At 41.8% G+C, this 19,464-nt stretch overlaps 1 long non-coding RNA gene across 2 annotated transcripts in view; it reads right to left on the reverse strand.

The window, feature by feature from the left end:
* The window catches only part of LOC149269053 (uncharacterized), a 43,859-nt gene that overhangs the window by 21,634 nt on the left and 2,761 nt on the right, over positions 1-19,464 (reverse strand). For both annotated transcript variants that reach the window (XR_016269656.1, XR_016269655.1), the window contains exon 2: positions 5,196-5,391. This is a non-coding gene — a long non-coding RNA (uncharacterized LOC149269053). The remainder of the gene's footprint in view (positions 1-5,195; positions 5,392-19,464) is intronic.

Here is a 19,464-nt window from a genome sequence, read left to right on the forward strand (position 1 = left end):
CTGTGTGTGTGTGTGAGGCGAGCAGGACATGGCCAGGATGTGGCCAGAATAGCAGTTAAGCCTCGTCCTGCTGGCTGCTGCTGTTTTTGCTGCTCGCGTGGCTGGCAATGGCATGTTAAGCTGTTTATAAAGCGTTCGAGTCATTTCTTGTCATATGTTGCAAAACCTAACGATGCGCCACCGCCTATGCGCCACACCCACCGGCGAGCTTAACGGTTTTACGGATTTTCAATGAAACTTTGTTGATGCTCCCGGTCCTGCTCCCGCTCCCGCTCCCGCTCCTGCTGCGGCTCTGTTTTCTGTTTTTTTCTCAGTTCGCTTTGCTGCCTAAGTGGAAAGTTTTTGGGGTCGTGACTTGCGCGCTTTTAAGATGATCTGCAAACTTTGATATGATTTGCATTCCTTGACAATTTTTCCCTCAGCCAGCGACAACAATGACAATTAATTAAAACAAATTCTGTTGCCATTGTTGGGCCTGTCAATGCGACTAATCTCAACTTTGTGCAAACGCACGCTCCTGCTCCACATGGAGCGATTGGCTGGCTGGTCGATGGGTTGCTTGCTCGTTTGGTCGCTCTCAGTTTGTTTGAGCTCGATGATAGAAAAGTTTTGCATAAAATCAATTTATGTATGTGTAGGCCCTAATCGCAGACATTTGAGTGGCTTTTTATTGACTTGGGCCGAAAATGTAACTTTGTCCTTTTACTTCGGAATTAACGTAATGGAAAGGCACAAAACTTGAGCGTAGTTTACGTATGACTACTTATTGACCTGCCTCGTCTACCTATATAAGAATACATAAAAATAAATATATAAATATTTTTTTTTATAGAGAGAGTTTGCTGGCGAAATGGCAGCCAATCAATGAACAATTTATTGTTGCTGCACTCATTGCTATTGCTATGGGCTGTGGGGTCCTTCGTTCAGGCTGGCACTTGTTCGCTTGCAATTTGCTTGGCAAATATGTTGCCGATATTACAAGCCATTCATTTGGCAATCATTTGGACCAATTAAATGGCAACTCCCAAACAAACGAATAACCATATATCAACACTCACACACACACACACACTTTTTTTATACCCTGAACCCATTGAAAATGGGAAATCAGGGTATAATGGTTTTGTGAAAAGTATGTAACAGGCAGAAGGAATCATCGCAGACCCCATAAAGTATATATATTCTTGATCAGGACGACGAGCTGAGTCGATATAGCCCTGTCCGTCTGTCCGTCCGTCCGTCCGTCCGTCCGTCCGTCCGTCCGTCCGTATGAGCAAAAGGATCTCAGAAGATATAAGAGCTAGAGAGCTGAAATTTGGCAAGCATACTCGTGTATACCATAGGCAGTACAAGTTTGCTTTATTTTTTCGATAACTCATCCGATAACTTTTTTATCGAGAATAATCGAAAAATCGACAATGTTTTTTCAGCTTATTTTGAACACTTTTAGACCTGGAGACTTCAAATTTGCGTTGTATATAAAGTTAATGGATACAAAGATTTTGTAATTTACAGATTTTGGATACCACGCCCCCTTCGCCCCCAATTTGTAAAAAACGCATTTCAAGTACTAGAGACTTGTGCTTTGAAATGTACACACATTTAAGCCATATGATTACGCTCTTTCATTAAGATCGTATGTCTACAAAAGAAATTATTCAACAAATAAATTCTCGTTATATTGCCCACACTGCAGTGCAGCCCAAGCGCAGCCGCTGCTAGCTGCGCAGTTTGCAAAGCGCGTGCTTATACGTGCATGTGTATGTATGTGTGCATAAAAGAAGTCCAGAATGATTAGAATATCAGTTTGGAGGGTTCAGGGTATCTCCTAGTCGAGCAGTCTCGACTGGAGCCTTCTTACTTGTTTTGTTTTAATTTTTTTTTTTTTTTTTTTTGTGCTACATGCAATAAGAAAATAATCAAATAATCTATTATAAATAAAGAATCGACTAAATATGACTTTTAAATCTGCCTTAAAAATAGTATTTTAGGTATATTCTATTGAAGTTTCTCTAGATCCTCTTCAATATAGAAACGTCTGCACATATACAGGGTATTTACATATTTGGCTACACTCAAGTTTATAATTTTTGCTGCATCTGACACTGCAATCAAAATTGATTGAGCGACATCAAATTTGTTGGCGCATTTGCCGGCAGCAGTTGATATTGAAATGAACTCTTTATGAAAAGCTCTGCAATTAACTTGCATGCGAAATTTCGCCAGATTGTTATGAATAAATAATAAACTATATATATATTTATATATATTTGTATATATATGCGATCGCTATGCAGATGACATAACGGTTTATTATACGCACTGCAATCAATGACAAAGTTTCGATTATGAACAAAAAAATTCCCTGAACTCTGTGTCAAACGCAAAACATTTAAAATTTATACATGGCATTTAAGCCAAAAGACAGACGAGAGGAGGAGGGCAGATGGCAAGGAAAAAAGAAGAAGAGCAATTGCATAACAAATTGCCGCAGAAATATAGCTGATAAAGGACTTTTATTGTAAATCGAATTTTAGTTTAAGTAAATTATGAATATTGAAGGCATGCGTAACGGATGCTTTTTAATTAAAAAATGTGCAAAAAGCTGCAAATCAAAATTAATTGTAATTGAAATTGAAGCTGTGCACGCAGATGCGAAAATTTGATTTACATGGAATGCATGGAAATAAAAAGCAAAACGAATAAAAGAGAAATTATTTGATTGGAAATAATATAGATTAGCATAAGGAATTAAATTCTTGAGGGGTAATTTCATTGTTTTATATAACAAAATATTGAGTAGAGTCAAACTTTTATATAATTTTGGTCTTGGGGAGTATCTGACTAGTAAATATCCTGAAATGTGTCTTTTAAGTCATTCAATTATTCTTCTTTTATGACAAACACGAACTTTCGTTTGTAATGTGTTTTAGTTATATAAATTTATCTTATTATTCTTCACTTTCTATACTAGTAGAGACCTCTAGTCAAGAGTGCCGGACTTGGAAATACCCGGTAACACTTTACTTCGATTTTCATTTGCATATATTATATCATATCATCATATTATACATATACCTTATCCCCTTCTAGTGGAGTGCTCTGGTTGGTAGTGACTGACTATTAAATACTCGAACCCTACACAGAACTGTCATTCCAATCAATGTACCATTTTTTCCTACATTGACTAAATAACAATATCTCCTCTACTCATACATCTTAACATTCTCACTAATCAATATGGTATTGTATACCATATCTTATAGAAATTCAATCAACTTTTGCTTATTATTGAGCAAACATCCCTCATATGTATCGAATATGTTCATTCTATGCCATTCAGCATTTAAATACGCCTGCCCTCAATTTATCTGTCTTTGTGAATATCATTATTTCATTTCACATAATGGCAAGTATCTCATTAAACTATATTCAGAATGGGGCTGGGCTGGGCTAGTCTGGGCTGGGCTGTGTTGATGGATACTGAAGTGTTAACGTGAATGTGATAAGGGCGTAAAATGCTAGCAATGATATCAAACGGTTATTTAGTTAAGCTATGGCCAACATATGAGCATATCGACCACAGGGCAACAGCTCAAGGCTACCACAGACATATAGAGAAGGAGAGAGATAGAGAGAGAGAGAGGGAGAGAGAGACAGAGAGAGAGAGGGAGAGAGTGTGTTAGCTAGCACAAGGACAAGGACAAGGACAATATTACTTATGTATATTGCCGCATAAGCCGTCACTTGTAGCAAAGTACAACCAATTTGAAATGGTGGCAGTGAATGGAGAAGAGGGTCGCTGGATGGGTGGTTCCAGGCGGGAACGGATAAGAAACGCATTTGTATTAGTTTTACGCGCATTAGAGTCTCATTGCCTTGGCTTAAGGGTCCGGGCCAACTGGAGCACAGCACGAGCATAAAATAAAGTAATAAAAATCTTAGCTTTGCTGCTGGTCATATCTGTGAGTAGCAGACATCTATATAACATATATATATATACATATATATATATGTATATACTCCAACACACACTTGGTATGCTATGCGTGTACGTGACATTTAAAAGGGATAAAGCTGCTAAAACCCAAATCGAATAATAAAATACGAGCCAGACTGACACTTTTTATGCTGCCAAAAAGGATAATTGCCGTTTAAAGCGAGCATTTTCAACTGCTTTCTGGGCGTGGCACACACCCACTCACACACATATGCGTGCTGGAACTTTTTTATTTTATTTTATTTTTTTGTCATTTGTTGACTTTTTAAGCCGCATACAAAGTTGCTGACAACGCGCGGTCAACGCGCACTCAGAGAAAAAGTATCAAGCATTTTGGACTTAAATGAAGTGTGAATGTTGCAGAGAGGCGAAAAGAGCTTAAAAGTTTTAGTTCAATTTGAGCAACTTTTTATAAATCTAGAACAAAACTCTAAAAAATATTTATATATAATATGATTTTTTTGCTCTCTAAATATTAGCAAATTATTATAATTGTGGGAGCTGATGCAAGTCTCTCGCACCTAAGTGAAATGAAAACCTTGTGCTTCTCCTAGCTCTTAAATTCAAAACAATTTTCGTCGACTTTCAGGTGTTCGAAGTCTACACAAAATGCAATTGCTCTATTCCAAGTTAACGATCTAAGATTTACGCTCAATTGCAGCAACTACGCAATGTGCTTCAACTCTGCGAAGCGTATAAATCCAAGCACCTGTCAGGGCCGAGCTTCAGTTGGTCGCCGAGTTTTCTCCCAGTGCACGTCAGCAGCAGGAGGATGAAAACTTTGCGACAAGCTACAAGTTGTGCGTCATTGAAACAAATGCAGCACGAAATGCACCCAAAACCCCAATCAAAGCCAAATTACCTAACGAGCTGAGCCATCAAGTGGCCCAGCGATGACAACAGCTCCAGCTTCAGCTACAGCTACAGCTCCAGCTACGGTTCCTGCTTCAGCTAGTACTTGAGAGCTGATCTCGGGTAGCTTAAACTTTTTTACGGTCGCAGCATCATAAAATGCGGCGATGGCCGTAATACGCTATCCGCGCAAATCAAGTCAACTTTCAACAACTTTGACTTGATTTAAACCCATTAAAAGTCACTTTCTCGACGCTTTTGGCAGGCAGCTAGCTAGCTAGCTAGCTGGCTTCCTCGCTTCCTCGCTTGATGTATATTTAGAGCCAGCAGTTGCACCACTCACCTGTGCGCCGCAGAAGGACAATAAAGCGTGCTGCTCGCCCCTTTTGCACCTGCATAAGCATGCCCTTGGGGCAGTTGCACGATTCGGGTACAGCGCTCCACTCCGATGGGGCTGGGGTGGGGGTGGCATGCGAGGCAATGGCAATCGGATGAGTTGTGAATGATAATGCGCAATGTTGTCGTTGCAGGACCGTGAGCTGTGAAGATAGACGATGAGAGTTTTTAGGGGGAGATCAGCTGGATGAGTAAGCACAAGCTTTCAAATCTAGCCAAAGGCTAATCAACTGTATGTGTGTGAGTGAGTGCGTGTGTGTGTATGTGTGTGAGCTATGTGTGACAGCTGACACGCCTTTAAGTCTTAATTAATTTGGCCCTGCGCCTTGAGCAGCCCAAATGAAAATGATTTGAATACAATGCGAGTGCGAGTGCGAGAGTGAGTGTGTGAGTATGAGTGCGGGTCCTCAAGCGCAATTACCGTGGCGCAGCAGTAAAACGCAATGCGGCAATCATGTAAATGAATGCCATCAGCGAGACATCAAGCAATCATTCATTCATTCAACATTCGTTGGCTACACCAAATGGGGCAATAGCTATACGAATACGAATGCGAATACGAATGCGAATTGGGAATTCTGAATGGGAGGATTGAGCATTTCGGGGCAGCTAACAGCACGCACGAATGCTGCCAGACAAGGACAAGCCGCTGCTGATGCGGCGGAAATAATTGTCTTGACACAGATAATCTCGTTACCTTTTGGCCTGGCCAAAAGAGGGAAGCTGGTGCCTGGCCTGGCCTGGCCTGGCCTTGCTGTTGCTGTTGCTGTTGCTATAGCTCACGGCTTGAAGCACAGATCCGTTTGGTTAGTCCGCATTATTGTCAATTTATTTGCGTAATTTATGCCTCGCCGCCAGCTAGACAAACACAACGAGCCACCAAGCCTAGTAGCTGGATATACTCGCACCTCTCCCTCTCGCACCTCTCTCTCTTTCTCCCTCTTCTAGCCATCTGTCAACTGTTGGCCGCGTGTGGCGTAGTTAAGCTATTTCGTGCGTCTGTTTTAAATTCAAATCAAATCTCGTTAGAGATTCACCACAAAACTGGTCGCTGGTTTTCTCTCTCCCTCTCCCTCTCTCTCTCTCTTTTTCGCTTGTTATCATGACCACCTTTTCTGCCTGGCGTCTTGGTCTTGCAGCTGTCACTCTGCTCGGTCGTTACAAATTTTGATTTCTTGTCACAATTTGTTGACATTTGTTATTTTTTTTTTTTTTTTTTTCTGGCATTTTTCTATACGTGTGGCTGCAGCCAATTAAGGCGACAAACACCAGAAAGGTAATGAAAAAAAAAAAATAAATAAAAACACCTGAAAATTGAAAGCAACAAAAACCAGCAACAACAACAACAAGAAAACTTTATCACGTTCTGCACATGCTGCGCCAGCGTCCAACGGAGCGTATGCTTCATATTGATTTTGTTTAACAAGCAACGTCTGCTGCAGTTGCAGCTGCTACTCCTGCTGCTCCTGCTGCTGCACTTCCTGCAGTACGTAAGTTCCGCTTGTGTTTGGGCAGACCCTCAGTATCGCACTGCATCTAATTGCAGAATAATGGAATGGCAGGCAGGCCGGCAGGCAGGCAGGCAGGCAAGCTGCGTGCTGCTGCTGTACTGTCAACGTCTTCTCCAATTTCCGCACTTATTGTTAACAGCCAGTCAAGCCAGCAGCTACTCAGCCAGTCACTCAGTCAATCACTTGCTCAGCTACTCATTCAGCTACTCAGTAACCCGCTCAGACGCAAACTTTAAATTGTTTTACAGCTTAAATTAATTTGTGTGCTCTGCCATTTGTCGCTGTGTGTGTGGGTGTGTGTGCACTGTCTTAAGGGCTGCACTGCTCTAGTGCTGCGCACTCAACTGAACTAAAGCGATTAGTAATGGTTCGCCATTTGAGCAACAGAATTGTTGAGCTATATATGAAATATAATTGATATTCTATACCATATAATTCTCATAAGAGGCTTGCAGACCTGAGTGGCTAAATCTGACAATGACTAGAACTGTTTCAATAAATTAAATAAAACACGAAGAAGTATTATATTTATACTCGAAAAAAGTAAAAACTTTAATGAACTTTCAAAGTAGAACTTCATATAAAAATTTCGTTGTTCATTTCATAAGTTTGCACAGCATTTTAAGTATGTATTTATTAAAAAACCATTAGAAAACTTTTGCTAAATGAAGAAAAGAAGGAAAACTTGCATTTTTAGAGTAGCATACAAGTCTCTTAAAGCTCAATGTTGCTTAAGATGGCGATTATAATATAATGTTTAAATGCATTTCGTTGAACATTTTGTACCGGAATTTATTTCGGATTAAACAAAAATATAGAGACCCTATACTATATATATTATATTTCACATTAAAGAGCTTTCAAATATTTATTATAAAAGAAATGCAGCAAATTAAAACCAACTGAATAATGAGTACTTCTTTAATCTTAACCAGAGCTTTACTAAACTTTCAAAGCTTCACCTCAACAGTAACAAAAGGAATTCATGTGAAAACTTGTTTCTATTAATACAAAACTAATCTAAGAAAATCTCTCATAAAAATGAGCTGTAAATTCATTAAACTTGCTGCATAAATTCATATCTGTAAAGAAGTTTAATGTAATTTTTAAGTCTTAATGATTTAATGAAACTTTTCTACTCTGCAATCTTAAAAGCGAGCCTAATGCACACCGTCTTATTCAGTTAAAAGCCTTAATGGGCTCTCAGAACTCCAACTATGCACTTGAGCTATTAGCGTACGTATTTTTGGCTTTGGCATATGTAGCCCTGGTATCTTTTGTTATTTTACTGTTACTTCCACCCTCCTCCCCCCCTTCCACACTCACACTCTTTGCAGCTGAGTGCCTGGCGCTGTGTTGACTTTGCGCTGGCAATGTCTAAAATTGCCAAGTGTCTCAAGTTTTTAGAGCAGCGCGTTTTCCTAATAGGCTAAAGCAAACACTACCCATGCGAAGCAGCACCTCCACTCCCCCTTCCTCCGCCCTGTTCGACCTACAGCTAAAGCACACATACAACCCCCTAGAGCTGCCTCTACACTGCTGCTACATCTGCTCCTGCCCCTGCTCTGACTCCTGCTCTGGCTCCTGCTGATTATTTTTCGCACAAACAATAACAATCATAATGCGTTATGTATTTTTCAACTCAATTAGAACATTGTTTACAATGCGCATGAAAATTTTGATATGTAGCTAGAATGTGAAACTTTTCGCTTCCCGAAACTTTTGCAATAACAAAAGCCGCTCGAGTAAAAAGTAAATGTTGCGCTAGCTGCCAAAAAGAAAAATGAAAAATCATATAAGTATATATGTGTGGGTGGGTGTGTGTGTGTGTGTGTGTGCAAACAAAAATACACATATACATTTGTAATATATATTCTATATATAATCGAAATTGGCTTGCTGCACTCATAAATAGAGGCGTGGCAGCTGTATGTAGCCAGAGCACCTACACCGTATCCACTTTATTAACGTCAGCGACGCAGCTTATTTAGAATTATGAGCGCATTTGCCTAAGCACCCGAAATGTTGGCGCGCTCTGCGAGCTCTGGCAAATGATGCAAGCTGCATAAAAATGCTGCAGCAGCCACCAAAAATGAAGCCACAAAACTCACAGCCACACACACACACAGGCATACACACACACTCACACACAACCCGTTGCTGCTGGCTGGCGTCGCCAACTCGGCCAAGTTTTTCGGACTGCGTCTGCAGTTTTCCTTCCATTTGTGTGTGTGTGTGAGAGAGATTTTTTTTTTTTTGGTTATTTTTATTTTTATTTAACTGGCGTCAGGTTGTCGTTGCGGCAGCTGCCATAGCTAAAGGTTTTTTCCATTTCCAAGCGGACGCACCTACACAGTCAGCACATTTTCGGCGCAGCAACATGGTATGCTTGATATTTTTTCAGTTGCCGTATATTTTTGGCAGACACAGCAGTGGCTCTGGCCCTGCCTGTGCTCGACAATCAATGAAGATGCCATTATGTAGCCAAGCACACACACACACACGCACACACACACATGTATATACATATATATGTATGTATATATCACGTATATAGTGCTCTCTACCTGCAGCAGCTTGGCTCGCTCCTCGCCTGCCATAAAGATAGCACACGGTCATAACTTGAAAGTTCGAAAACTAATTATGCCTATGGCTATGGGCCTAGACGGCCGGCCGTCTGGGCCTAAACTGGCGGCTGCTGTTTTGCTGCAACGCATAAATTATGCCACACTTTTACGGTGCACCACCCGAGCGAGCCACCCAACAAGATGCGAGTAATTTGTTTTTGCATTTGGCTGCATTTTATGGCTAATGGCCTTTGAGTACGAGTAGGCGACTTTGTCTAGCTTGACCATGCAGTGGCTAGCTACTCTAGATATATATATATATAGATGAAGAAAGAGGGTGGCGGGGACAGAGAAAGAGAGGGGGAGAGAGATATATGTATATAGATTTGCTAGCTTAAGTGCCGCATTAAAACAGGGCCAGCGGAAACAGTCTAAGAGATGCGATGCGATGCCGTGTCGCCTCCTGCTTCTGCTCCTGCTCCTGCTTCTCACTCTGCGCCATGCTAGGCTTGTCTACATCGCCATGACAATAAAGGCAAATGACGAGTGGCATGTCGAAAATAATGATTAACGAGCGCCGGGCCGGAGATGCCAATGGAGCTCTAGATGAAGATGAAGATGAAGCTGGAAGACTGTGACATGGCACTCAGCGAGCCATATAAAAAAATGTATGTGCGCGTGGGTGGCTTGGGGCTGAGGCTGGGGTTGGGGTTGGGCGGGCAAATCAAATGGAAATAAAGATACGACCCCGAGGTGGGAGGCTTCGGATGGCAGCCATTCGAGCTGTGTAGCATCATCAATGATTTAAATTAATCGTCGTAACACACGCAAATCTCGCACATGACAACCAAACGACAGGAGCAGCAGGAGGCGCTGTATGTGTGCAGGGGTGGCCGCTGGATGGAGAGGGGAGAGGGCAGAGCGGGAGTGGGGCAGCCAAGGCGAGCGCTCAGTGTCTTTACGAGCTGCGGATATGAAGTCGAAATCAGCATATCAGCCAAATTACAAGAGCAAACATAAAATGGCTAAGCCAAATGACTAAACGAAGTGCCAGCCCGGCAGACGGCACTTGAGATGCTCCGACTGCCGCTGGAAATGGGCGTCATTGCCGGTGTGGGCGTGGCCGTGGACGCAACGAAATTAAAACGAAACGTTGCGACAAGCAAATGCCAAATGCCAAATAAAGGGAAATAGGAAATGGCTGCTGCTAGCTGGTTGGCTTTGTTGGAGTGGTGGGGGTGGAGGGGGAGGAGCGGGTGTCCAGAGGCAGTCTTTGCATTGACGCAAGTCGAAGTCAGTGCATGTGGGTGGCCTAGCTGCCGCGTATGTGTCTGCCAGCCCGAGGAGAGCCAGCCTGTCTGCTGTTGAGCTATTTTGACAGATTAACTCACGCGTGCGTTGATATACACCGCTTGCCCACTAGTCACGCCCACTGGCTCGTTATGTCAATTGTCAGCAGGCTAGACGAGAGCGCCTGCAGCTGACGGGCAAGTGCTGCGAGCCCAAGAAGAGACTAAGCCATAGCAAAAACAGAAAGAGTGAGAGAGAGAGAGAGAGAGTGAAAAAAACTGGAAAAAATATCAAACAAACAAATACGAAACACAAAAGGGGCTGACATTTGATGTGGGGGGAGGGAGGGGATTGGCGGTGGGGTGAGGCAGCTGCCATTTGCCGTCGCTGCATGTGTTAAATTTAAGTTTTGATTTACGACCTCAACTTTGTAGGCTGCTGTATAGGCAATACACTCAAATGAGAGAGGGAGGGAGACGAAGAGAGTCATGTGTGTGCGGATAGTGATAAATTGCGCTGTCAGAAGTTGGTAGCTACAATCGCAGGCATATATATGTACATATATATGTATATATTTCTTTTTTCGTTTTTCGTCTCGGCAGCTGCGACTCCTCTGACAGCGTGCCGAGCAGAGCCTGGTTATATCTGTGCCAGGGCATAGGTTGCGCCGCAGACTAACTGGGTTAGCAGCCTGGCAAGCCTCGAGCGTTTAATGGCTGTTGACAGACGTGTCAAGTCACGGACGGCGTTTCGCATTGTTTTGCAAGCCTTTCTTGCCAGCCAGCCAGCCAGCCAGACCAGGCCAAGCCAAACCAAGCCAAGCCAAGCCAGCCAGCCAGCGTCCTGAGCCGTTTTTTATGGCCCAACTTCTTGTGTGCTCAGCTCAAGTGCGCTTATAAATTTGTAATAGCGTTGACGTCAACGTTTGATTTGTGCGGCATATGCGGCGTATGACTAATAAAAAAGAGTGACAGCAGGAGAGAGAGAGAGAGAGAGAGAGAGCGGGAGTGGGAGAGAGAGAGCGAGTGGCGTGCAGCGCTAATTGCAAGCGTTAAACATGATGAATTATTGGCTATTTAAGCGTGCGATTTCAATTGTGTGCAGTCGCAGTCGTTGTGTGTGTGTGTGTGTGTGTGTGGTGCAGTGGCTGGGATTAGTCGCGCACAGTGAGTTCAGGACAGCGCATAAATTATGCAAAATGATTTATAGCCGGCGAGCCAGTGGCAAAAGCCACACACATCACGTAAAAACTAAACATTTGAGCGCATAAATTAATTGAATTATGCAAAAGCCGGCCACGCCTACCAACTGCTCATTACACATATAATATGTGTATTTGTGAATTTTGAACTTTCACTTGATTAGCGCTGACTCTTTGATAGATTTACGAGCCGCGCGAGCGAAATGCGCAACTGAAAATTGTTAAATGAAAAAAAAAAAAAACAAAAATTAAATCAATTTGTGCTTCAACTGCCGGCTGTGGGCGTGGGCCAAACGCATGTAGTTGCTGTTGTTGTAGTTTGTTGGCCAAATGTCTGCGTGAATCGTTAAACTCCATAAAGACTGAGAGAGCCTTTGAAATCAATAAACCACGCGCGCGCCTCTTTTATGAGCCTGATTTATATATACAGACAGCCAGACAGACAGTGTGAGAGTGTGTGTGTGCGTGTGTGTGTGTGGGCGCGTGTGCACGAGCCTGACATGTGTCTGGGCCCACACTGCAGAAGGATGCCTTTAATTTCTTAGTAGCTGCATAAATAAACTATAAATTCAATTTTATTGCGACCAAACGGATATCACTGACTAAATAGACGCATAGCTCAACTGAGACAGAGACAGAGACAGACAGAGACAGTGACAGAGACGGACGGAGTTACAATAGAGTTGCTACGGCAAACACTTGAGCTGCAGCTACATGAAATTCGCAGTTCAAGTTGGCCGACTGTCAAGGAGTTGGCCAAGAGGCTGCCTCAAGTGCCACACGAATCTCATGTTCAACTTGTATCTTGGCTATCATATTTGCAGAGCTTCTCACGATATGCGAGTGCGGGCAATTCAGTTTATTTCTGGCTAAAACTAGCTACTTTTGGAGGTAATTTGAGCAGACAAATTGGATGAACTTGAGCTGTTGATGGATGATGATGATTGTGTTGCCAAGTATTATAAATAGATCGAGTGGAGTATGTTGATAAGAGAGAGAGAGAGAGAGAGAGAGAGCGAGAGAGAGAGAGAGAGAGAGAGATGAGGCATCTCTATTCAGCTTGTACAATTACTTTAAATATCAATAGTTAAACTGGCCTTTTATTATTATGCCGCTAGAACTAGCTATTTCTCGATATGCAGCAGCTCGCCTCGATTGCCTGTAAATTCCAGCTGTGCCAGCTGCCTTAGGGCCTGGTCAATATGCGGAATAGTCACAGCAGCTGATGGCAATGGTAAACGTTTAGTAGCCCGTAAAGCGGAGCTCTGTTTTACGATTCACATAGAACTTAACTGAATTCTGCAGAGCAGAGCAGAGCAGAGAGTGGGAGAGAGATGGAGTGAGAGAGAGAGACTGAGTGAGTGAGGAACTAAGAATTTGTGGAGCTCAGAAGCCGATTCAAAGGCAGCCAAACAAGCTGTGCTTAAATTTTAATGGCCATTCAAGACAGGCACTACGACAGCGTCTTTTATGAGCTGTGTGATTACTGACCATGTGTGTGGGTGTGTGGGTGTGTGTGTGTATCAGAGGAAGTGGGAGTGCGTGTGTTATGACTGTGCCAAGGACAACAAAGTCAATTCGAAAGATACACAACAGCAGACAGCGACACTCGCGTAGGTAAATGCAGCAACGCAAATAGCAAACAGCAAACGAGCAAAATGCAAAAATATGCAAACGAAACGCTGTCATCAGAACTTACAATCAACTATAGACACACACACACACACATGCATACATGCATACAGAAACAGATACTCAAACTCGCGTCAAGCATTCAATGTAAACATGAGCTTCGCCAGCCGCAGCCAGGCAATCTCTTCTCTACTCTGCTCACCTCCCCCCCCCCCCCCCCCCCCTCTCCCCTCTCACACACAGTGAGACTGCGGCCAGTGTCGTGTCAATGCAAATTCAAACAAAAGTGCGCAGCAGCGCCAGCCTCGACAATCCAATCCCCTCTATATAGCCTAGCCAGATTAACGGCATCAGCAGTTGGCCAACATGAATGAAGAGAATGCAAAAAAAAAAAATAAACAGGAAAAAAAAATGAAAAGAAAAAATAACAACAACAAAATGTAACGAGATGAATGAAAATAAAAAGGCCAAAACGTTCGCGTCCGTACAACAAACATTGTTGTTGCTTTTTGCATATTGCATGCCCTTTGGCTATGCAAAACAGGGTTGTCACAGCGCTTCAACACTGTTGACAGTTTTCTTTTCTTTATTTTTGTTTTTTTTTTTTTTTTTTGCAGTGTTGCAAAAGGTGCGCTGGCTGCATTTTTGTTGTCTTTTAATTAAGTTAAGTTACTGATCGAATCTGTGAACATTGGCTATATGGAGCGATACCAAATACTGCGAAATTTTTCAATAAGGTGTCTCTGGTATATCTTTTGATATCTCATTGAATTTAGAGTAATTTAATGCTAATAAATAGAGATAAATAGCTAAAATAAATTAGATATATATCAGCTTAGATTGCGTTGCAAACTTAAGATCATAAAATAAAAGAGATCAGAAATGAGACTAAGCAGATTCCATTTTAAAGTTAAGATCAGAATGCGAGCTAAAGGTCCCCAAATAAGAATAGCTAAACTAGCTATGATATTTATTATATCTACAAACTTCCTTTTCGATTATAGCTAGCTTTATGTTGATAAGGAGAAGTATTAGACATACTGACCCGATTTACTTTTCAAGCTTAAGATCATATTATCAAGTTATTGCTGAAGAATCTCTTCATTTTAGATATATTGTAATAATACTGCCAGCTAATACTCACTACAAACATTCCTTACTTCCACTTGACCTAAAGGACACTAGAATCCAGGATTACTAACCAGATGCATTTCAAATCTCAGATTGTAAAACGAGCTTCCCAGACTCTACAACAGTTAGAGTTAGCTTTTTACCACTACTAGACACCATTTAGAGAGTATTCTCTAGTCTCTTACTCTCTGGCTCTGTCGCTAGCTTGTGCCTGCTGCCATTTGTTTTTTCCGCCAGAATCATTTTGCATATTGGCCGCCGCGTGCGCTTTGATAAGTGAAAATTGGAAAAATCCGCACTTTGCATGCAAAATAATTACGAAAATATTTGCAGAGATGCCAGCCAAACTGTTGTTGTTAGCGGTTCGTAGTTGGATGACTGTGGATTGTGGAGGGGGTGGGTGTGGGTTGGTCGGACGTGTGTGGCGGCAGGGGACTGCTCAATTGAACGCTTAAATTGTGCGGCAGTAGGTTTGACAGCTTTAAGCACCCACTCGAAGCATTTTTGGCCATTTGGCTGCTTTTGTGGCTAAGCGCGCGCGCTCCCGGGCTTTTAGCCCAGATGCATTCACACTAGATACGACTATTGCAGCAACAGCAAATGGCAAAAATGGAATACAAAAACGAGCACTAGAGGCAGCATACAATGGCAGCTCCATTGTCATACTATTTGGCAAAGTTGTTGTTGTCATTTTTCTCTATTTTCTTCTTTTTTTTTCTGCATTTGACTTGACTTTTTTTCTTTGCTCTCTTTACTTTTTCTATGTGTGTGTGTGAGTGCTTTGCAGTTGGCTGCAAATGAAAAGGCCATCGAAAACAAAAGCCCACGTTGACTATAAATAGCGTGAGCGCAACTTGACTTTCCTAGTTGCCAACTTTCTGTCTTGCTTTCTATTTCCCAAATCCCCGAAAACCCTTTGGGCTGGCCAACCCTCATTTAGCCTTTTGTCTGGGCCGTGTGTAAGTTCTCTTATCTGTTTATAGCATTTTTCGTGTAAGTTTTCTGTCACGAAGTGAACGAAAGACGAGAATATTGGCTTCGGTTTCATTGTCTTGCCGGGGACAATTGATGCCAGGACTTGCAATTTGAAATCGATGCACGTGCAGTGCAGTTGTAGTGCATCTACTATTGTGTGGGAATGCATGGAGTAGCTGCAGATTGGCTAATGGCTAAATGGGAAATGATTCACATAGAAATTTTAGCAGAGTTTATGAATTTATCAGTCAGGTCTTTAGTGGGCGTGGCTACTATATGTATAAACCATAATATATGTATAAATACTTTATGTATAATGTATAAACTTAGCAAGCTCTGCAGCGGACTCACCTAGAACTAAATAATCTATTTTCCAATTGGAAGGCCTCCAATTAGACGTTAGCCTAAATTTAGCTTTATTTTTTTAGAGCACGAGCGAGCATTATGAAGTCGTTGCAGGCAAACTGTAATATTCTTACTAGTTCGTGTACATTTACTCCGTCTCTCTCTCTCTCTCTCTCTCTCTCTCTCTCTCTCTCTCTCTCTCTCTCTCTCTCTCTCTCTCTCTCTCTCTCCCATACAGCCTTTCTGTTTGGCATTGTTATGAGCGCAAATCCTGTTGAAAAATGTGCTGTTATTGTCTGCTGGTGTTTTTTCGGCCATTTTTCATGGAGCTTTTGCCGCTAAATGTTTGGCTTTATTTTTGACTGCTTAAATTGCAGTTTTCGCACGTAAATCTAATTGCAATTATACAATTTGTTTCATAATGTGCATATAAATTCGTGCCCATAATGTTTTATGTGCGTTATTAAGTGGAGAATGTGGAGAATGTGGCGATTATGGCTGGGTGTGGGAGTGGCTTATGGGCGTTTTGTCAACGCTTGTTTGCAAATAAACACAAATCGTTGTTACATTATAATAATTTATGCGCCTTTGGCACTGTTCGCTGTTCTCTGTTCGCTGTTTCGTCGTTCGCCATGGCAACGAGGCCTAGCAGCAAAAGTTAATACGTTCAAATTATAATTTACATTTTGCATTGTAATTATATAATAAAAATTGCAACACATTTGTCCATTATGCATGCAAATTCAATAAAAAAAAATAAAAAAAAAAAAAATGAGCGAAAAGCCCCAGCAGCATTTTATGCCTCCCTTTTTTCTTCTTCTTCTATCTGCTCGATTATTCATCGTGGCAAATGGCAGGACTTTGGCAGCGACAACAATTGGCGTTAAAGCTTTATTAAATTTTAATCACATAATTCGAATCATTCACGCTACAACGCGTGATTCGTTTCTCTGTTTTTTCTGAACACATTTCATTTAGGTTTATCTTTGTGTTTAATGATATTTATTTATTTTTCATGGGCAAATGAATTATGTCGCTCTTAAGTATGCAACAGTTTTTTTATTTCAATAATAATGCTGTTGGATTTTTGTTTAAAAAGTTAATTAGTTAATGACTCGTAATGGGGGCAAAATAGCCAACTACAGCAGCTGCAAATGCTGAAAACTATTGTGATTTATATGAGATTATAGAGTTATGATAACATTGTGAAATATATAGAGAAATTGTGGGGTATTGCATACATAGAGTTGCCAGATGGGTTCGTCGAGTATGGACAGATCTTGATAGTTTAATAATATCTAATTGACAGTTATATTATGACAAAGCAATTATTGATAAACATTTAATTGATTATACAGATTTATTTCGGTATGTAAGGGAATATTATTAAACATTTATTATTTGATAAATTTATTTTTGATATTTAAATATGAAAATATTTCATATTTACATAAATTTTTGTTTTATTTATTTTTATTTTTTATTTATTTTTTTTTTAATTATTTGATAAATTTGTTTTAGATCCTTTAATATGAAATTTTATGTATTTTTAACGATCTTATTTTTCTTTTATAAAATTATTTGTATTTCAATATAGCATTTATATAAATTATATTCAGACATGGCTAATTAGAATAGCGTTGCACTTAAACCAAGTTTCTTGGCAAAGGCTCAGCCATTCACTCAGCTAAAATAAAGTTTGAAAATGAATTTTTTTATACTCTCCAATCCTCCACACATACACCCATAAAACTATCCCATAAAACTGACCAAAAGTAGCCAATTTAGAGTGTGAATTTAAATTTCTCTCGAAATTCTTTCAGTCGACTCTCGACACTCTTATTAATTGCTATTTTAGCAGTCTCTTAGCTAGTGTTTGCCCTAATATGTTGATTTAGTCTACGTATATACAATTAATTTGTCAAGACAGGCCAGTCATTAATATTTAACTACAACTTGGCATTCCAACCCAAACCAAAAACTATAGCCCAGAGAACAGTACACTATGAATGCCCTCCGCCTCCCTCTCTCTCTCTCTCTCCCCCTCTCTCTTTCTTTCTCTCTGAATTAGAGCAACAGCTCCGTCTGATTTTTGGCCGCAATGCGCCGAGCCATTGCTATGTACTTAGCCATACTTAGACGAAATAACAAAATTAATTAAACATTCAGCTGCCGGACGCTGAGCAAATACAGTTATTTATACTACACTCAACTTAATTACAAAGAGCAGCTAAAGTAGCAGCAACAGAGGCAGCTCCAGCAGCAGGAGCCGCAGCAGCAGCAGCAGGAGCAGAGGCAGCATCAGCCAAGATGCTTAATCCAGCTACGTAGCTACGCTTCATTAATCAGACGCGACTCTAAGCCACAACAAAAGCGGACGCCAACAACAACTGCAGAGGCAGCAGCAGCAACAGCAACAGCAGCAGCAACAAGATGGCCAAGCAAGGTACGCAGCTCGTTCTTGGCAACATAGTTGAAAAGGCAAAACAAAAAAAGAATTAACAAGCAACTTAACACTTTAACGCCTTTCACTCCACTTTACGATGCTTGCGAACAATGTAATTACTTCAAACAAGAAGACGCTGCCGGGTGTTGCCTCCGGTTAGCTGCTGCTGCTCCTGCTGCTGTTGCTGCTGCTGCTGCTGGCTCTGGTTCTGGTTCTGGTTTTGATTCTGGTTGTGGTGCCCTGGTGCTGCTGCCCTTGTGGCCACAGCGACTGACTGAAGTTGGACGCTTGGCTGGGTTTTTTGGTAACGTGGCGGAAGTTAGGCTCAGACTCCGAGCAGGAGCAGGAGCCTGCAGCGAGGGGCGACGGTTGGAAGTTGACTGCATTACCATTTGATTATAGAAAACATTTATTTAGCTGCCTCCTGGCTGGCAGAACTAGTCTGGCAGAGCTGGTCGGCCATTAAGCTGCCAGTGCACATAAAATGGCTGACTGCGAGCCACACTCACACACGCATACACACACAGACACACGCACGCCCACACAGAGCTGGCTTGCCTTAGACTCTGGCGCCGTCAACTAACCGCAATGCAAATCCGCAGAGCAAACAATGTCAGGTGATGTTGGTGTTAGTATTTACCGTATATGTGTGTGTGTGTGTGTGAGTGGGTGCTGTGGCTGCAGCAACTCTTGAATGTGTATCTGTGTATATGTATGTGTGTGGGGCATCAACAGCCACTGACAGGCTGACAGACAGCAAGGCGGCTGGGCGGACAGGTAAAGTAGGCAGACACACCTATGCAACTTTTCACGTTCGAGCAGTTACCCAAATGCCCAACCTCTAAAACTGTGAGCTCAAAACGTAATTCAATCTGCAGTTACAGTTGATTTTCAACAGCTGCAGATTTCGCTCCACGAGTCTAAAAGGGACAGAGACAGAGAAAGAGAGAGAGAGAGAGCGAGTGAGCGAAAGTTGAGTGCTGAAACAGTTGGCATCATGTGTTAACGGGCCGACGAGGTGGCTGGCTGGCTGCTTGGCTGCCTTTGCCATTTGTCTTACCAAATGTTTGGCAGGCTGACAGCTTCAGGCTTTAGCCGAGCATGTGTGTGTCTGAGTG

Source organism: Drosophila arizonae, chromosome 4, assembly GCF_054131065.1.
Source record: "Drosophila arizonae isolate 15081-1271.41 chromosome 4, UAZ_ARI_1.0, whole genome shotgun sequence".
Classification (NCBI taxonomy): domain Eukaryota; kingdom Metazoa; phylum Arthropoda; class Insecta; order Diptera; family Drosophilidae; genus Drosophila; species Drosophila arizonae.